General features: G+C 44.4%; 2 non-coding genes across 2 annotated transcripts; one reads left to right on the forward strand and one right to left on the reverse strand.

The window, feature by feature from the left end:
- Positions 1-248: 248 nt before the first annotated feature.
- Positions 249-411, forward strand: LOC148161684 (U1 spliceosomal RNA). The gene has a single exon (XR_015767409.1). It is a non-coding gene; the product is annotated as a U1 spliceosomal RNA (small nuclear RNA).
- Positions 412-12,666: 12,255 nt separating this feature from the next.
- LOC148161685 (small nucleolar RNA U3) lies at positions 12,667-12,879 on the reverse strand. Its single transcript, XR_015767406.1, has one exon. It is a non-coding gene; the product is annotated as a small nucleolar RNA U3 (small nucleolar RNA).
- Positions 12,880-20,402: the final 7,523 nt, after the last annotated feature.

A 20,402-nucleotide genomic window follows, 5' to 3' on the forward strand; every position in this document is an offset into this window, starting at 1 on the left:
ACTTCACGGACGGGGCTTGTCTGATGCAAACCAGGCAACATGGCGGTGGGGTTCTGCAACTTAGAATTCGTGGGGCTGAGGAGGTAGCAGCGCTGTTGCGTCCATCCTATTCGGAAGCGTCGTGTGGAGGGTGAGGATGCTTGCGACAGGAGTGGGTGCCGAGGGTGTTGGGGTGCGCCTAGGCGAGTGAGCCTGTGTGTCCGGTGGAAGGGGGGTGAGACTGGTGTGGGGCGGAGGCGGAGGGAGTCACACTTACCCGGCAGGGGAGACTCCGGGATCAAGCAGGTGGTTTTCCCAGGGGAGGCCCTTCCATCATACCAGGGACATGCTGACCCCCGCGATTTCCCCGAGTATGGACAACTCCTCTGCATTATTTGTGGCAGTGGCAGTGGGGGGCTGCTTTTGCTCTTTCACCTGTTGTTGGTTGTTTAAGAATAGCCTTTGTTTTCTTATTCATTTTTCTGTTTGTTTGTTTTGTCTTTTCCATGACTTTGGCTGATGACATGGGCTGAAGAGGAAGCTCACTCAGGGGACACCAGGACCCTGAAGAAAACACCTCTGCTTTTAAGGGCTGCTTTCTTGAGAATCTGGGTTTGGCTGTTTCTCAATCAAAAGCATGCAGGACAGTTTCTGTCCACTGGTCATACATCCCACCTTGGCTGTCGGGGTTTTTTCTGTTTTTCGCAGAGCAATTTCTCTGCTTATATTTCAGTATGTGGTTTGCAGTCCCTGATCCAGCAAAGGTGCTTTCTTTTCATTCCCCAGGGAACAGGGGTTTGCATCCCTTCTCCTTCCTCCCTCCCCTCCCCACCTATCCCCCCAGGCACCCTGCAAAGCCTCACCCAATCCCCAGACTCCGTATCCTTGATTAGGCCACTTGGTAGCCTACCTAGTATAGCCTTGCTCCAGAGGACCCTTCCGAGACTAGAGAGGGTCCGGCTTGATGTACTGTTTATTTATTGTAAGTTTATTTGTTGAAGTAATCCCTACACCCAAAGTAGGGATAGGGCTCATGAAGCCAGATGGAGACTCCCCTGCTCTCCTGACTGAGCCAGCCAGATGCCCCCTGACAGGCTTTTAAAGAGGCACCTCTGTCTACTCACAAAGAACCCGCTGGGTTTGGCACCACAGACCTTTCCCAAACAGCAGGTTAGCTCTAGGACAAAGGGCCGTGGGCCTTCTGCAGCTCTTGGGCTCAAGCCAAAACTGTCCCTACTGATGTACCTGCATTGCTTTGTCAAACTGAGCTTGAAGGGGTTTCTGGCTTCAGGCTTTCACCAGAGCTGGTGTTTTTTTTCTCTACTCCCTAAAGGCCTCTATTCAGAATCTACAACTGAGGGTCTTCCAACTTTGATTTTCACTTAGGGGAGCCACACCAACTGGGACTCAGCAACGGGTTACTCTTCTGCCAGAAACAATTAAACAAAAGAGCAACAGCGTCACACAAGATGCGCGAAGTGGAGATTTCCAAGATCCTGGGCATCAGGCAAAGGGGACAGCCATCCCGGACACATGGCAACACAATGGTGAGCAGAGCCCTAGAGCTGCTCAGAGGTACTGGCTCTAGAGAGTTTCCAAGCAAGGCACTGGGGGGAGGGGAACTTGAATAGGAGCCCCATGGAGCTCCTGGAATTGAGGACACTGATCTGAGAGAACCCAGGACTGAGTCTCAGGGAGGACAGAGCTGCAGGAAGTCACCTAGCCAGAGCTGTGGAGGGGCCCTGGGGAGGCATGGACAGCAAGTCAGGGGGTAATCCTTTCCACAGGGCCTGGTGCTCACACGGTGCTGGGAATAGTGCCTGTGTCCAACAGATAGACTAAGCAAAAGTAACCCTCTTAATTTGTGAGGAATAGGGTGGAAGACAGGGGGAGGGCTTGCTACAGTACCTGGAACTCATGGTGAGTCCTCCACGGAGCCCTGCTCTGGGCCACTGAACTATGCATTGAAGCAACAGCAGAAATGTTTCCAAGTAACTTCAGTGCATCCCTGAACAAAGCTCAATATTATAGAAAACACAAAAATATCCAGCAAACAGCAAGGTAACATTCACAGTGTCTGGCGTTCCATCCAACAGTTTGAGGTATGCAGACAAAGGGGGGAAATGAGCCCTCCTGAAGAGATGGATCACTCATCTGAAAATGACCCAGAGCTGACAGCAAGATGGGAATCACCAGAGCACAAGAAAGCATTTGTTCTAACTGCATCCCATTGGTGAAAACATTCAGCAGATACATGGAAAATGTTAAAAAAAAAAAAAAAAAAGGACCCAATCTCACATGAAGAGATGAAAACCACAATGTCTGAAAGGAAATGTACTGCAAGGGGCTGATGGTGATTAGGGAAGGCAGAAGAAAAACGTTCAATAGGAATCCAAAAGAATCTGCAGATCCTGCTGTTGCCTTCTGAACCACCTTAACCATTCCAATCCATGAACACAGGATGTCTTTCCACTTGTTGAGGTCTTCCTTAATCTCTTGCAGCAATATTGTGTAGTTTTCAGTGTACAGGTTTTGTGCCTCCTTGACTCAATTATTCTTCGATACCATTTGGGTGGGTGCTGTTGTCCATGGAATCTTTTTCTTAATTGACTTTCCCGGTGTCCATTCCTAGGTTATAGAAACACCTGATTTGTCTGCCTTGTACGCTGCAACTCTGCTGAAATAGGTTATGGACTCTAATAGTCGTGGTTTCTGTGTGTGTGTATTTGGTATTTTTCTGTATACAGGAGTATGTCATTTGCAAATCCAGATACAAATTGTCCCTTGAAGAACCTGGGGGTTAGGGGTACAGAGTCCCACAATTGAAAATCTTTGTATAACATTTGAGTCCCAGAAAACATAGCTACTAATAACCTACTGAAGTCTTACAGATAACAAAAACGGTTGATTAATACATATTTTGTGGGTTACTTGAATTATGTACTTTATTCTTTTGATACAGTGAGTTAGAGTGAAAATATCATTGAGAAAATCATAAGGAAGAGAAAATGTATTTCTACATTTGTACTAGACTGTATTTGTAAAAAAAAAAAAAAAAATAATCAACCCATGAGTGGACCGACATTGTTCACTAAAATTCAAAGCCATGTTGTTCCCCAGTCAACTATAGTTTTATTGCTTCGTTTTCAAATGTTTTCCCCTCACCTTCAGGTTTTTAAACAATTGAGTCATAACTGATTCCCCATGTGAGATCAGTTTCACATGGCAACACAGGGATTGGACGACTCTATAAATTATGTTAGGCTGATTACTAGTGTAGCTACCCTCTTTCACCTCGCAGAGCTGTTACTGCACCACCGCTACATAATATGAGATCTGTCCTCTAACATTGTTTTTAAATCTTCACTGTGGATGATGTTTTGACAGAGTATAGGTTTCTATGCCCTCCCCTCCCCCCACCACTACCATGGGCCGCCTTTGGACTTTCCAGAGAGGAGCAGTGACATGTAGGAAGTCCCTATTTTAGGCCACTGCAGCCCCTGATCTTGGACCAGGATGCTCAGCCAGGGCCAGGGAAATATGGATTAGCAGGAACCCTTCTTTGCAAGCCCAGCTCCAATGTGAAGGACCAGAGTGCCTCTTCTAGCCTCCTGCAGGGATGGTTCAGCACCCAGGAGCTGGCCCTACATAGAGGGCCAGAAAAGGGCAGATTCCCCTAAACGGAGCCCAAGTGTTCCATTTCGACTCAGAAGAAGGTGAATAGCAGCACAGGTTCTTTTCCCTATGCTGAGCTTCCACGGGGGGAGCCTCAGTGCCACTGCAGGAGGGAGCATCAAAGGGAACCTTTGCATGTTAACCTAAAGCTTAGTGCTTAGAGCCCACCCAGGGGACCAAACCTACTTAAGATCCATCCAGATCTTGCCAGCAGCTTCCTTGGGTCCTGCAGCCTTCACTTCCTCTAGGAATCTCCAGCCAGCTGGTGCCCTATCTTTGCTTGCTTCCCCCTGGTGTCCTTGGGCCACCTGAAGGTCTGTTCCCTTAAGTAGTCTGCCGCCTGGTGGATTCCAGGGGAACTGCCAGGGCCTGAGACTGAAGGCACAGTCACTGAACCCCTGACTCCAGCTGGGAGGTCAGAAACCAGGCTCTGAGCCACCACCTGCTGGGACTCCAGGATGTGGCCCCTCACCAGGCAGTGTTTGCCTGGGGACCCCAGGACCCACTGATGTGCGAGGGTCGCCTTCTTTCTTTTTTTTTTAAGTGAAATTGACATACAATAAATTTCACCCATTGTCAACAATGACAGAGTTGTTCAGCTAGTGCCCTAGTGTGTTTCAGAGGCTTCCTTCACCTTCCCACACTCCCTCCAGCCCCTCTGCAGACAGTCTCCGCTCCCTCCTCCAGCCCCAAGCAGCACTGATTTGCTTTCTGTCTCTGTGCATTGCTCCTTTCTGCACATTTTACATAAGCCGAATGAGACAGTCTGTAGTTCTTGGTGACTGGCTTCTTTCACTTAGCATCCTTTTGAGGTTCCTCCATGCTGTAGCTTGGATCAGATTTCTGTGCCTTTTGTTGCGGAATAGATGCCATGGTACACATAGGAAACATTTGGTTTGTCCATTCACCAGCCGATGGCCCTTTGTGTTGCTGTCAGTTTTTGCCCATTGTGAATAACGCTGCCCGGAACATTTCTGACGAGACTTGAGCGGACATATGTTTTTATTCTCTCAGATAGATTCCTAGTTGTGGAATGGCTGGGTCCTATGGCAAGCTTGTGCTGAACTCTTAAGAACTCTCAAAGTGGCTTCTGCAGGAGCTGTTATATTTTACGTTGCGACCAGCAATATAGGAGGGTCCAGTTTCTGCTCATCCTCAGCAACACTTGGTATCGTCTTTGGGACGTAAGCACACTAGTTGGTGTAAAATGGTACCTGGTTTTCCTTGCATTTCTTTGAGAAATAATAACATATTACTAATAACATTGATTACCTTTTTATGTGTCTCCTTTGGTACATGTGTATTCGACTCTTATACTGGCTTAAACGAGTGTGTTGCTTCTGCCCATTGAGTGAGTTCAAAGTCCTCTTGTCTCTCGTGAACGTGAGTCCCCATTGGGTATTTAATCCACAAATATTTTCTCCTAATCAGTGGCTTCTCTGTTCCTTTTCTCAGTGGCAATGTTTGATGCAAAAACTTCTTCTTCTTCAATTTTCTCTTACGTATCGTGCTCTTGCCGTAGTGACTTAGAACTCTTTGCTTACTGTGAATTCCTGACCATTTTCTCCCATGTAGTCCTCTTGCACAATAGTTTTGGCTCTTATACTTAGATCTGTGACCATTTTGAGTTCATTGCTGTGTAAGTTGTGATTTCCAGCAACAGCTGTGGGGGAGCTTTGTCCTGACAGGTTTAGGAGAGCCTAGGGGACACTTGTGTTTCAGAGTTAGTCTCCCCTGGGCCAGGAATGGAGATTTCACCCTGCTGCACCTGTTAGTGAAAGGCTGAGTGCCTTTGGGGAGGGGAGATACATGGGGGCTGTGGTCATATACGGCATGTACTCCCCGTTCTCTGGGACTGGGTACAAAGGAGCTCCAGGAGCCCCAGGGCAGTCCTGCTCACAGGTGCCTTTAGAGGCAGAAACACACTGAGAGCAGGAGAGCATAACACAGAAAAGACCCCAGGGATCCCAGCGGATCTGGGTTGGGATCCTAGAGGGTCTTCTATGGATGGGCACATTTTCCATGTATATGCCCTTCTATGGGTGGGTGGGAAAGAGGACTCGCACACAGTCGGAACTCACGAAACATGCCCAGAAGGAGTGGAGCGGATTGAAGGCATGTCCCACAGTTTGCAGTACTTTTCCAATATGAAAATCATGGTATTTGCCTGCATCAAAGGTCCTGGGGGGGACGCATGCTGCCTCGGTCAGTAGAGCTTGCAACTTTCATCTCAGGGTCATGCATTAGAGTCCCACGTAGGTGATGGAGCCTAGCTGAAATTTAAAAAAAATAATAATAAATAGAAAACGAAGAGGTGCATGCTTCAGGAATCAGAATTACTCCCCCTAAGGTAAGGAGGGGGCATTTACCTTGGTCCTTGCAGTTCAAGAGCCATTCTGAGCACTACAGAATCCTAAATGTAGATTAACCTAGAGAACCTACACTTTTAATATTTGTTGGGTTTCCCCTGTGTGGTTAGAGGTCCACTGGCAGACAAAAGTTGACATGCTGAGCACAGAAGCGGACCAAGAAACAGACTGTTACCTGGATGCACCACATTATTCTCCGTCCTCACTGCAGTCTCCCTGGAAATGGGAATGGGCAATCGAAATGCCTGGTATTCAACACAGGTTAAGAAAAAATGGAAAGTTTGGGTTAACAGTTTAAATTATTGTGTCCTCAGATTGACTTTGATGGCAAGTGGAGACTCTGTTGCACGTCTTCTAGGTTCTGCAGGTGGAAATGAGGGGCTAAGGGACAAACTAATTATACAACTCAGAATAACTTTGGTAACTTAGTATCTTCACACTTGACACAGTTTTCTTTCATTTTGTCTGATCCCATAGTCTCATGCTTGAGTCTAAACACATTTGTACAAGGAAGGTGATATCAATACCACACCTAAAATCTGTACCGCTAAATGTTGTAGTGCTTATTCCTAATGGTACTTTAGGCTTGTTTCTAACTGCCTGTAGCTACGTTTCGGCTGACTCTCAAGGCAGCCCATTCTAACCATGTGTGCACTTCTCTTTGGCCCCACCACCAGGTGAAGCAGTGCATCTGAGCTGTCTCCATCGCTGGGGGAAGGATGTAGGTCAGATAGGTAATAAAGAGAAAGGGGGACTGGGGTGCAGCAAAACGAAAGCATGCTTATGTGTGGGTTGATTCCAGAGAGGACCATTGCATTGCTTTTTAAAATTTTTTAATTTACTTATTTGAGAGAGAGTACTTGAGATATCAGGAGCGGTGGTGGGGGTAGTGGAAGAGGAACAGAGAGAAGCTGACTCACCACTGAGCAGGGAACTGGACATACGGGCTTATCCCAGGACCCTGGGATTCTGACCTGAGCCAAAGACTGACACTTAAACAACTGAGCCACCCAGGTGCGCTTTAAAATAATTTTTAAACTAATCTGGTCCACTTAACATAGGCATTGTATTAGTTTCACATAAGGTCATGGGATTTATTTTGTATTTCTTTTTTAAATATTATTTATTTATTTAGAGCAGGGGTGATGGGCAGACGGAGAGGAAGAAAGAATCCCAAGCTGACTGCACTGAGCATGAAGGCTAAACTGGGGCTCAATCGCATGACCCTGAGATCATGACCTGAGCTGAAATCAAGAGTCAGACGCTGAACCGAGAGAGCCACCTTGGTATTTCTAAGAATGATATGTTTAGCCTTCTCTCTGAAATAGGCACTGAGTAATGAGCAAGGCGGAGAGAAACCATAGTACCCATAGGCGCCAAGGTCAGATTGCCCAAAATGTACCACAATGGCATATTTGGGGGAAACAGAATGCCACAACGACCACTGGTGCATGTTCATTCAGACTCCAAGATCTCTGAGAAAACTCGAGATTGCAGGGTTAAAAATAACCTGAAAGGATCAGAGTGAAATGCCCTTGGGATGTGTGTGGTCTGATCTAAAGTACACAGCAGAAGATGTTTTGTAGATAGGAAGCCAGCTGTAACAGCACACTGTGCATTCCCTTTTTTGTTTTCTTATCCTGTGTTAAAGACCGAGTACAATGCTGTTTACAATTAATTGATCACAGCCAGTTGCAGATTTCTTTATTCCTTCTCCACTGCCATTGCTTCACTTGACTAACCCTGTGTACGTGGAAGATGCGCCTTACTAAGCCCCTGCTGTAAATCATTATAGTACTATATCACTGTAGAAGGTATATTAGATTATGGAAAATAAACCTCAGGACCTCGGGCTGTTTGCTTGGGGTCCCCTGTGCCTCGCTATACTGTCGTCTCTTTTTCTTTTTTTAAAAGATTTTATTTATTTATTTGAGAGAGAGAATGAGATAGAGAGAGAGTGAGCATGAGGGGGGGAGGGTCAGAGGGAGAAGCAGACTCCCTGCTGAGCAGGGAGCCCAATGCAGGACTCGATCCCTGGAATCCAGGATCATGACCTGAGCGGAAGGCAGCCGCTTAACCAACTGAGCCACCCAGGCGCCGCGGTAGTCTCTTTTTCTCAGTTCCTTCGCCACCCCAGGTCCCCGACTCTCTGAGGTCGACAATATTGATTATTTTGAATTGAAGCTACCCAAAAAGAAACTGGTACCAGGACACTCAAACCCTCCTCTGTCTCCCTGAAAGCAGGAAACCAATCTCCCATATGAAAAAGGCACCCCCTGTACTAAGAAGTAAAAAGACATCCTTCTCACCAGGGTTTCTAAATTCGGTCTAGACACTCTCTAAATTAAAACTCCCCCAAATCCCTGAGAAATGTATTTTCTCCTTGTCTAAAATGCATAAAAACTGTCTGCCTTAATACTTTATATTTCTTTAAGGGTCTCCATTTCAATATCCGTTCTCCATGCGTATTCAATGTCTCAGTGAAACTTAATTCTTACTTAAGCTGGGAGACCAGGACAGGTAACAGAGGAACTTCTCCTTCCCTGCATACCTTTTTTGTGATCCTAATATCTTAGCCAATGATTTGTAAAGGAAAGAAGTAACAGAATTATATACCTGGGAAAAAGATTTGTCCCCAGGAAGGAATTTCTGGTATTTTTAACAGTGGAAATATCTACATTTGATCCAAAGTCTCCTAAAAAGTATTTATTTTTAAGTTGAACTTCTAATTTAAGTGTCCCCTGAAATTCAGATGTGCCTTCCCAGAGGGTACGTTAGGAGACTCCACAGGGAAGCTCGCAGCCAAGTCCTGTGTGGGGGCCGTGCTGCCATCAAGTGCTGAAGGAGTTTGGGAAAATCTCTTCATCTCTCTGCGCTCAGCTTCCTCATGTGTAAGATAAGGTTGTTATTCAAATTCTCCACGGTCCCTTCCTGCTCAGTTTCTGTGAGTGCACAAGGGTCTGCGGTGCCTTTGAAGCAGCCCTGGGGACTGCAGCTGAGACCTGACTTGGTCCCTTCACTGTGTGTCTCTTGCAGGAGCCTGAGCTGAGCCCACACTGAAAACAGAGAACAGAGGGAGCATTTGGGAGACAGAAAATCAGCAGGTTTGGAGGATGAGAATAACGCAAAGAAGGACAAGGCAATGGTGGAGCAGGTGGTTGCCCAAAGGAGGTAAGAAGAAGGACAAGTTGGGTCCAGAAAAATCAGGGGAAACTGAGGAATGCATACAGCGGCATCCAACTCTGCAAGGAGCAGCCTGAGCTGAGCAAGGAGAACGAGCAGAGTAACTTTGTCCACAGTGAACCTGTGCACCTCCCGAGGAGCCCCACGGAATGGATCGGGGTTGGTTTGTACTGCAGGGAAGCACCAGTTCCAAGAGGAGGAGGAGGAGGAGGGGCACCTGGGTGGCTACATCTTTAAGCGTCTGCCTTCAGCTCAGGTCGTAATCTAAGGGTCCTGGGATCGAGCCCCGCATGGGGCTCTCTGCTCGGCGGGAAGCCTGCTTCTCCCTCTCCCGCTCCCCCTGCTTGTGTTCCCTCTCTCGCTATGTCTCTCTCTGTCAAATAAATAAAGAAAATCTTAAAAAAAAAAAAGAGGTGGACGATGTGACCATGAGGTTCTGCCCCAGACCCCTAGCTTTGACCTTGGAGCTCCCTCACGGTCGATGTTCTCCAAGTAAGTGTGGGCTTAGAGGGATCAGTGATGTTTGGATAAAGGTTGGACTTGTCCATTCTTACCACAAAGAGTTCTACCCTAAGGTCAGGAAGGGCCAGGTTAGGAGACCCTTGCCTCTGAGGCAGTGATACCAATTATATTCTTCTGAATTTATGGTTGTCAAAGACTTTACACACCTTTGTCTTGACCGTGTGTTGAGTGTTTCATTTTCCTTAGTCTCTGTTATGAACTTGGAATTCTGACATCAATAAGATTTCACAGAGGAGGTCAAAGCAGTGAGAGGAAGAATGCAAACAAAATCTTGTAGCTCAGCGCCCCTGGGTGGCTCAGTTCATCGAGAGCCTGCCTTCAGCTCAGGTCATGATCCCAGGCTCCAGGGATCAAGCCCCATTGAGGGGGGTGGCTCCCTCCTCAGCAGTGGAGTCTGCTTCCCCCTGTCCCTTCCCCAGCTGTTCTCTATCTTTCTCTCTGTCTCTCTCTCACTCTTGCTTTCTCCCTCACGCTGTCTCTCAAATAAATATATAAAATCATTTTAAAAACTGTTGTAGCTGTCCTAACCTGGGGTATGGTGGCAGTGCAGAGGATGGAGGGGGGAGGGGGCTAGGCCGAAGACATCTCTTCCTACTGAGAGAACCATTGAGAGGAATCCAAGAGGACAGTCCCTCTTCATCAGAGCTCACCACAGGGGAGTGTCATGGGGCATTGAGAGTGTAGGGCAGGCTCCTCTGGAAGGAAGGGTATTTGTTGCCTCCTGGAAGAAAGCAGAGAGCATTCGTGCATGTATTTGGGACAGGAATGTAGTTGAGATTAGAAATTTGCCACCCCCTTTATCAGATCCATGAAGGAATGTCTCCGAGAGCTTCCTCAGTGCTTGGTTTGGTCCTAGGAGTCATGAGTACAGAGATGAGTAAAACATTATCCCAATTGTCGTGGGGCTCTCAGTCTAGTTACCAGAAGTCATGAAAAGTGTAGTGGTGGTGGATTCCTTGGAGGAAGTGGCCAGTGCTGCCTGGGGATGGCCTGGTCTCCCTCCGTGTTTTCCAACAGCTGGATGACCTGTCCTGACCCAGGGACCCTGGGCCTCAACTCAATTTCAGCCTCTCAGGACACAGCCAACACCTAGGTTCCATGTAAACCCAAAGCAGTCAACACTATGAAGGTCTGCAGAGGAAACTGCTGCTATCAGTAGCTCCCCACTTTGTCTTGGCCAACTGGAAAATAGAGGCGAGTTCATTAAGTCTTGTAGGGTCATCCTTGCCCTAATGATCAGGGATTAGTCTTTCTCTCTGTTAAGTGAAATACTTTCTAGCTTCAGTATTCTCTCTCCACTTAAAAACTTTGGAACTATTGGCTAAAGTATAGATCAAGTAGCTACAGTGAAAAAGGGGTAAAGCAACTTCCAAGCTGCAGTGAGAATGCGCAGAAACTCTTATACTGAATAATAATCGGACAAATCACTTTTAAATTGCACAAAAGGTTTATACAGTAATTCTGGAATAGACAATGTAAGTCTGTCGCTTTCTCCTTCTTCTTAACATTGCTTTGATAATTTAAGATCATTTCCATTTCCATATAAACATTTGGATCAGCTTAGAAATACTTACTAAAATGTCTGCTAGAAGGTTGATTGGCATTGTATTAGATCTTTTGATCAATTTGGGAAGAATTGTCCTCTAACCATAATGAGTCTTCCAATCCACCACAAATTTTATCTCCCCATGTATTTAGTTCTTTAATTTCTGGAAGTAGTGCTCTGCAGTTTTCAGTGTAATGTTCTGACACATATTGTGTCTGATAAGACAATGCAATAGGAAACCTGGTCAAAAGACTTGAAGAAGAAATGCTTCACAAAAGAAGATACACAAATGGCCAAAAAGCACTTGAAAAGATGCTCCACTTGAAACCATTGAAAAGCATGAAGTTGAACATAAATCAAAAGGGATTCACTAATGTCTCTGCAAGGCTCCATCTTAAACTAAGTAACCTTTTCCTTCTCTTCTGCAAACCTCTGCTCCTCCCTTCTAAGCCTTTTGTTTCAGGAGCCTGGTACCACCCTAAAGACAGGATGAAGGAGGCTGGCAGCATGCACACAATTTCTGTCAAAATAAAACACCCCCCCCGCCCCTTCCTTCAGGGGGAGGGGACTTAGAGTTTTTGAGGGCCTTGGCCTGTTCTAGCCCCCTGTGCCCCGAAAAGCAATAAAGCTATTGTTCCTCAATATTCCAAACTCTGTCTTCGTCTTATATTTTGGCTCTGAAGCACAGAGGTCAGTTTTCGACCGTACACTCAGCCATTGGGAAGATAAATTAATACTACAGTGAGTTACCATTACACAACCATCCCCGTGGCTAAAATTACGAAGACCGAAAACATATGTGGTGAGGATGTAAAGTAACTAGACGTTTCATACACTTGTGGGAATGAAAAATGGTCCAACCACCGAGAAAAGCTGAACCACAGATAAACATTTACCAATCACGTGAACGGCCATTCCTCTCCTAAGGATTTACACAATATGGCCACACAGCAAACTGCACATGAATATTCATCATAGCTTTATTCCCCATGGCCAAACCCAGGAAACTGCATAGATGGCCATAAATAGGTGAATGTACAGACCAAATATATCCATACAGAGGAATACTCCTTAGCAATGAAAAATTCTGAACTGGTGATCCATTAGTAATATGGATAGATATAAGAATCCTTAGGCTGCACGGAGGAATGTAGGCATAAAAGAGTTCCATTTCCATAACGTGGTTAAAAATCAAGCCGTCTTTGATGCCAGTGGTTGCCTGGGGCTGAGGGTGAAGGCAGTGAGAGACTTCAATGGATCCACCCAAGGGAAGCTGTGAGGTAGAAGAAATGCCCTGTGTCCTGAATGGAGCAGTAGTTTCAATTGTATGTACATCTGTGAAAATGCATTTAGTTGTACAGTTTATCTTTTTTAATTTTTATTTGTTGAGAAAGCACTCACACTGCATCCTCTCTCTCTTACCGTCCAAAGGAGGAGAAGAACGATCATCAGTGGCAATGGGCAGCTGTGGAAACAACACCTAAAATCACGTTCATGCTCAGGAGAGAACAATGTGCCTCCTCCTTGAGGTTTCAGGTCCTCTACACGTTCAGAGAAAATTCTCTAGTAACAAACTGTAGAAATGAACTGGAGGGTATTATGCTAAGTGAAATTAAGTCAATCAGAGAAAGACATGTATCCTATGACCTCACTGATAGGAGGAATTCTTAATCTTAGGAAACAAATTGAGGGTTGCTGGAGTGGTGGGGGTGGGAGGGATGGGGTGCCTGGGTGATGGGCATTGGGGAGGGTATGTGCTATGGTGAGCGCTGTGAATTGTGTAAGACTGATGAATCACAGACCTGTACCTCTGAAACAAATAATATATTATATGTTTAAAAAAAGAGAGAGAGAGAGAAGCTAGTAGGAAGGGAAAAATGAAGGGGAGGAAATCGGACGGGGAGATAAGCCATGAGAGAAGATGGACTCTGAGAAACAAACTGAGGGTTCTAGAGGGGAGGGGTGGGGGGATGGGTTACCTGGTGATGGGTATTAAAGAGGGCACATTCTGCATGGAGCACTGGGTGTTATGCACAAACAATGAATCATGGAACTCTACATGAAAAACTAATGATGTAATGTATGTTGATTAACATAACAATAAAAAATTTTAAAAAATAATAAAAAAGAGAGAGAGAAGCTAGTAGGAAGGGAAAAATGAAGGGGAGGAAATCAGAGGGGGAGACGAACCATGAGAGACGATGGACTCTGAGAAACAGACAGAGGGCTCTAGAGGGGAGGGGGTGGGGGGATGGGTTAGCCTGGTGGTGGGTATTAAAGAGGGCAGCATTGAAGGGAGCACTGGCTGTTATAGGCAAACAATGAATCATGGAACACTACATCAAAAACTATTGATGTAATGTATGGTGATTAACATAACATAATAAAATAAAATTAAAAGAAAGAAAGAAAGAAATGATCTCTGAAAGTACAGCCTTAATTGTACACTTTAAAGGGATGCCGTCTACTGTACCTAAATTATACCTCAGCAACATTCATGTAATAATCTACTATATTTCTCTATACTAGCAGTGAGCATTTAGAAAATGAAATTTTTAAAAAAAGGAAATGAAATTCAATAAACAGAGTGGAGATTCATGTCCACCTTCATTAAATGTATGAGAACACATGTAACAAAGATACCTGAAAACTCTTGCTGAAATAAATTAAAGGATACTAAATAATTAGGAAAAAATATATCACATTCATGGACTAGACCACTCAAATTTGTTGGAACATCAAATCAGCATTATTCTGATTCATACTGGAGAAGGCAGTTTGGGGGCAAATTTACAAGCTAATTCTCAAATGTATTTGGAAATCAACATACCTAAATAGCCAAGACAACCTTGAAGAATTAAATTGGAGAAATTTACTAAATTTTAAACCTCACCGTAAAGCTACAGTAATTAAGGTGCTCTTAATGGTGTAAGTAACACAATGTAAATATATCAATGTGAGAGAGTAGAGAGTAATAAAATTTCCTGATACGCATATACATTTTTAAAATTTTTCTTTTAATTTTACTTCTTTTCAATTATTTTCTTTTTAAGTAATCTCTGCATCCCACATGGCGCTCAAACTCAAAAAAAAAAAAAAAATAAAAGGTTGTGAGTTTTACCTGAGCACTGATTAGTACAGCTGCATGGGACAGGGAATCTTTACCAGGAGAGAGTGTCATGACAAAGGAAATTTTGATAAAGGGTTATATACCAAAATATATTTTTTACATAAAAAGTGACAAATTTTTATACAAAAGACATTGTAGAAAGTCACTGCATTTCCCGGTCTTAAATTTCTAGTACATGTAGGGCTGTATGGCTTTAATGTTATGGGAACCAGGGAAGTGTCTTCCTTTTTCTTATCTTTTCCAGAATGCTCCTTTTGGGTTCTTTTCTTTCATAAAGCAGATGTCCAATGTGTGCTTGGGGTGAAATAGAGCCCATGCATTGAGGTTTTGTGGATTCATTTTGACCTTGGTAAATGTGAAAGCATCGCTTCCTTGGGAGCCCAGGGGCAGGACCCACAAACATTAAAGGTGGACAATTGCCTTTATCAGTGCTACAGCGACCTCCTAAGTCTCTGGCTCCTAAGATCTAGGGGGGAACCTGTGCTGAAGAAGTGAAGAGGTGCTTCAGGGCACCACTTCCCCTGCCTGCCTGTTTCTCTCTCCTCAACCTCAGCTTCTATGCCACTGAACACCACTGCACACATCTACTGTGGACATCATCCATCATTGACCCATGACCTCGAACTGCCCATGTTTGCTTCCAGGAATACAACCACAGGTCAATGGCATGAGGTCAAGTCAAAGAAATCTAGCAAGCCATGGTCCACCTTTTTAAAATTGTTCCAAATTTTTAAAAAATATTTTTCCAGTATAGTTAACATACAGTTCCATGAGTTTCCAGTATATAACATGGTGATTGAACATTTCCATACATTGCCCAGTGCTCATTACCACAAGTACACTTCTTAATCCCCATCACCTCACCCATCCCCCAAGCCCCCCTACCCTCGGCAACCATCAGTTAGTTCTCTATAGTTAAGGGTCTCTTTCCTGGTTTGTCTCTCTCCCTTTTCTATTTCCTTTGCTTACATGTTTTGTTTCTTAAATTCCACATAGGAGTGAGATCATGGGGTATTTATCTTTCTCTCACTGACTTATTTCACTTAGCAGAATACACTCTGGCTCCATCTGTGTCCTTGCAAATGGCAAGATTTCATTCTTTTTTTTGGCTGAATAATATTCCATGGTATAAATAGATAGATAGACAGATAGATAGATAGATATAGATATGTGTGTGTGTGTGTGTGTGTGTGTGTGTGTGTGTGTACACACATATATATATATATATCTTCTTTATCCATTCATCTTTCGATGGACACTTGGGTTGCTTCCATATCTTGGCTATTGGAAATAATGCTGTAATAAACAAGATACGGGGCATATATCTTTCCAAATTAGTGTTTTCACTAATTTCATTTTCTTTGGGTAAATCCCCAGTAGTAGAATTACTGGGTCACATGATAATTCTATTTTTAATTTTTTGAGGACCATCCATACTGTCTTCCACAGTGGCTGCACCAGTTTGCATTCCCACCAACAGTGCATGAGGGTTCCTTTTTCTCCACATCCACACCAACACTTGTTTCTTGTGTTTTTGATTTTAGCCATTCTGACAGGTGTGAGGTGATAACCTCATAGTGGTTTTGATTTGCATTTCCTCAATGATGAATGATGTTGAGCATCTCTTCACCTGTCTGTTGGCCATCTATATGTCTTTTCTGGAGAAATGTCTATCCATGTCTTCTATTTTTAATTGGATTATTTGGGTTTTTGGGTGTTGAGTTGTATGTGTTTTTTTTTAAGATTTATTTATTTATTTGACAGAGAGACACAGCGAGAGGGGGAACACAAGCAGGGGGAGTGGGAGAGGGAGAAGCAGGCTTCCCGCTGAGCAGGGAGCCCAATGCGGGGCTCAATCCCAGGACCTTGAGATCATGACCCGAACCGAAGGCAGACGCTTAACAACTGAGCCACCCAGGCGCCCCGAGTTCTATATGTTCTTTATTTATTTTGGATACTAACCCCTTATCAGATATGTCATTTACAAATATCTCCTCCAATTCAGTAGATTGTCTTTTTGTTTTGTTGATGTATTCCTTTGCTGTTTAGAAGATTTTATTTTGATGGGTCCCGACAGTTTATTTTTGCTTTTGTCTCCTTTGCCTTAGGTGACAAATCTAACTCTTGCTTTTCTGGGTTGTGCTTCATGGAAACACAGGATGGAGAGAGAGCCACAATGTTTCCCCAAGGTCAGCCTATGCTCTGGTGGAGTTGGTACCTTTGTGGGAGGCAATCAGTTATGTCCTTTCACGGATGCCTTTCCAGTGTTCCACATCAGCTCTCAGTTCTGGGCCCTAAAAGGAAGCTCACCAAGATGAGGCCCTATCCATACCTCCTCTAATGCTGGACCCTAGGGAAAAGCCAGGGGCAGGAGTATAGAAGCTGCATCCATGTGTGAGAACTCATCACCCTCTGAAATTGCCGGTGTTGGTGCTCTTGGCCTCAGATCCTCACCTGCCGACAACAGCCCTCTCGGCACCTGTCACAGGGTACTGTCAGGACCAGTAGAAAGGTGAAAGCATCTGGGAAAATATCAAGCAGTCAATGTGAACAGAGGTGGGGGCCTCCCCCAAGGTACATACATGCGGTGACTCTGTCTGAAGGAGAGTGCTGGCTGGACTCCAGTGCTCCACTTCTCCATGTGCAGCGAGCACCCAGCCACAGAGTCTCAGGCCCCTTCCTAAGGATGGGGGCTGCTTGGACAGTATGCAGTGATAATAAAGTCTTTATTTGTCTGACATTCTGTACTATTCAGAGTGTATCTGCAAGTACTATGCTCAATTGATCCAATTAATCTTCATGGTCCCAATTGTAGATAGACAGGTATTAGTATGTTCACCTAAGCAAACAAAATGAATGGTTGCTTTGCAAAAGAAGAAATACAGGTAACTAACAGATTCAAACTAAAACAAGATACTATTTTTCATCTGTCATATTGACAAGAATTATTTCAAAAGTTAATGTTTGTTTGGCATTTTGTAAAGCTCACTGAGTCACTATTAAGTACCAGGCAGTAGGAGAGACAGAAAGGACATACAGACCTGGATTAGTCCATCTGAGTCCTTGCCCTCAAGAGGCTTTGATCTAGAGCAGAGCTTCTCGACCTCTGCACAACTGACGTTAGAGTTGGGCTACCCTTTGTTTGCGGGAGAGGTTCCTGTGCTTGAAGGATGCTCAGCAGCATCCCAGCCTCTTCATACTAGATTCCAGTAGTACCCCATCCCCAGTTGAGATAACCAAAAATGTCTCCAGACATTGCAAAATGTCTCCTGGGCAGCAAAATTGCCCCCAGTTGAAAACCACTTGTCCAGGTTAACAAGAAAACTGGGAAATTGTGTTTATGAACTCGTGGTGAGAGTAGTATTTTAATTGGAGGGCAATGTGACAATGTGTCTTGAACTTCCTCAGACACCTTGCTCCAGCAATTTCACTTCTGCTAGGCCAGGGAAACAGCAAGAGAGCTTAGTGTAGCTTGGCTGTGAATGAAGAAAGCAAGCCTTGCTAGAAATTCTAACCCAAGTCTACACCCACCGGGATGTACACAAACTCAACACAGAAAACAGGTGAAATGTACCCATTACCAGATGCAACATAGTAAAATGAATATTGCCCAAGAAAAAGAGAAAAGTGTAATAGCAGCCGAGGAGCAAGTGATTCTCTACAAAGAAACAATAATCAGAGCAGAGAGCAACTTCTCCTCAGCCATAATAAAAGCCCACGGGAATGGAACGATATCTTTACGGACTTATGAGGAAAGAAAATCTAAAATTCTACATTACAATAAACTATTGTTCAAAAGTAAAGACAAAATTAAAACATTCTCAGACAAATAAAGATTGAAAGAAATGTTACCACTCACAGCATTAAAGACTTTTGGAAAGAAGCTGTTGACCAATAAGAAATGAGTAGCAAAGGCAGAGAATCAAGAGGCAGGGATCAAAATACCAGTAAACATATGGAGAACTAGTTCTTGTAATAAAAATAACCAGGATTACTAATTTAGGGAGGTTTAAAGATAAGGCCAAAGTAAAATACTGAAAACAGCATGTTAGAAAATAGAGTAAGTGGTCAAACTGCAAGGTTTCAATGTCTTCACGCTGTTGGGGGCGGGGGGGGGGTAGCAGGCACAGTCCTGAGGTCCAGAGTTCACTAAAGCAAGTGTGCACGTCAAAGCTTACGGTCGGCCATGAAAAGAACTGCACTTGAATGGGGGACTTCCATACCAGCAGCAAAAGTAAAGGGAATAAAGGAACTTTGATCAGTTACTCAGTCTGTGCTAGGAGACTGAAAAGAAGGGAAAAAAATGTCAAAGAAAACTGCAATAAATAGAGAGTACAAAATACTGTTGTTGGAACTAGGTCTGAATTCATCAGTCATCACAGTAAATGTAAACGGATAAAATACTACAGTTAAAAGACAGATTTTGAGATAGGATTCATCCACCCATATGCTGCTTAAAGGAGCTGAAATAACATCAGAAAAGATGGATGTGAAAAGATGGGAAGAAGAAAAATGTCAGAAACGTGGCTGAGCAAGACAAAGGCCCAGTGGTCAACCTGAGACTAGGCCGAAAAAGAACCCCGCTGATAACCAGGTATTGTTGGCAAAGCCACATTTGGCCTGGCCTGGAAGGAAGTCCCCAACATGCTCCAAAACTGGAGATCACCTCTGAGAAGCCAAAGCTTTAAAATTCCTTGGCGAAGGTGAACTTCAGGAACGGTCTGAAAGGGTCAACCACACTGGCCTCAGAGCACAGCCTCAGTGTCTACACCAGAAACACGCAGCTGCTGGGGTAGATACACAGGAAGGTTTACTAAACTGAACATCTTCAAAATCAAGAACTTATTACGCAAACAGAAATGCCCAGGAAATGTTCTCATGGGAGCCGTGTGGTGTGTCTGGGAGAAAAGGTCCTGTGGTCGCATGTTAGTCTTAGGGTCCTCGTGAAGCTTAATAAGCTGTTCCTGAAATCCACATGGATAAATAAATGAGAAAACTGGCCCTGACAATTTTGGAGAAGAATGTAAAGGAGGTACTGAACTCTGTCCTCATCAGTTAAGACCACACTAACTTAAGACACATTATTGTCCTAAGGATAGAAAAGTAGACCTTGGAACAGGAGAGCACAGAGACGACCATCTGGGAAGCTGCTATGGGACAGAAGTAGTGTTACTATCTCAGGGTGAAAAGATGGATTGGTCAATTACTGGTGCAGGGACAGCAAGCCAGCCATACGGATGTCCATCCTGCACCAGAACTAAATTCCACATGGAGTTAACACGTGAATGTTAAAAGGAAAAGCAAAATTTCTGGGACAACAATGATCACCTCATGTTTCCTGGGTGATTTTCAGGCACTGGGCACTCTTTCAAGGAGATTACACTAAATCTGAAAAACAATGAAGCCAACACTATTATCCCCATTTTATAAAGGAGAAAGTGGGGTCCAGAGAGAGGTCTCACCCAAGTCACAGAGTCGCTAGGTACTGTGGCCTACCAGCACAGTGCTCTATATAATACAGGGGACTCTACAGAGCGGGAGCAGGTATGCACTTCATAAACAAGACACCCAAAGCACAAGCCATAAGAGAAAAGATGGGAAAGTGGGACTAGGTTAACTTCAAAATCTTTGACATAAGACACCATAAGCCACATGAAAGACAAGCTGTAGTCTAAAAAAAAAAGTCTTTGGAATGCAACACAGTGAACAAAAAATAGCATCTAGACTACAAAAAGAACTAAAACTTGGGCACCTGGGTGGCTCAGTCGATTGGGCATCTGCCTTCAGCTTGGGTCATGATCCTGGGGTCCTGGGATCGAGTCCCATGTTGGGCTCCCTGCTCTGCGGGGAGCCTGCTTCTCCCTCTCCTCCCCACTTTTGCTCTCTCTCAGTATCTCTGTCTCTCTCTCTCTCAAATAAATAAAATCTAAAAAACATTAGAACTAAAAATTAATGAGAAAAATGCACCCAGGCCAATAGGAACACCAGCAGGTGACAG

This window comes from Eumetopias jubatus, unplaced genomic scaffold (assembly GCF_037043125.1).
Source record: "Eumetopias jubatus isolate StellerSeaLion01/CBP00866 unplaced genomic scaffold, mEumJub1_p1.0 scaffold_92, whole genome shotgun sequence".
NCBI classification, from domain to species: Eukaryota; Metazoa; Chordata; class Mammalia; order Carnivora; family Otariidae; genus Eumetopias; species Eumetopias jubatus.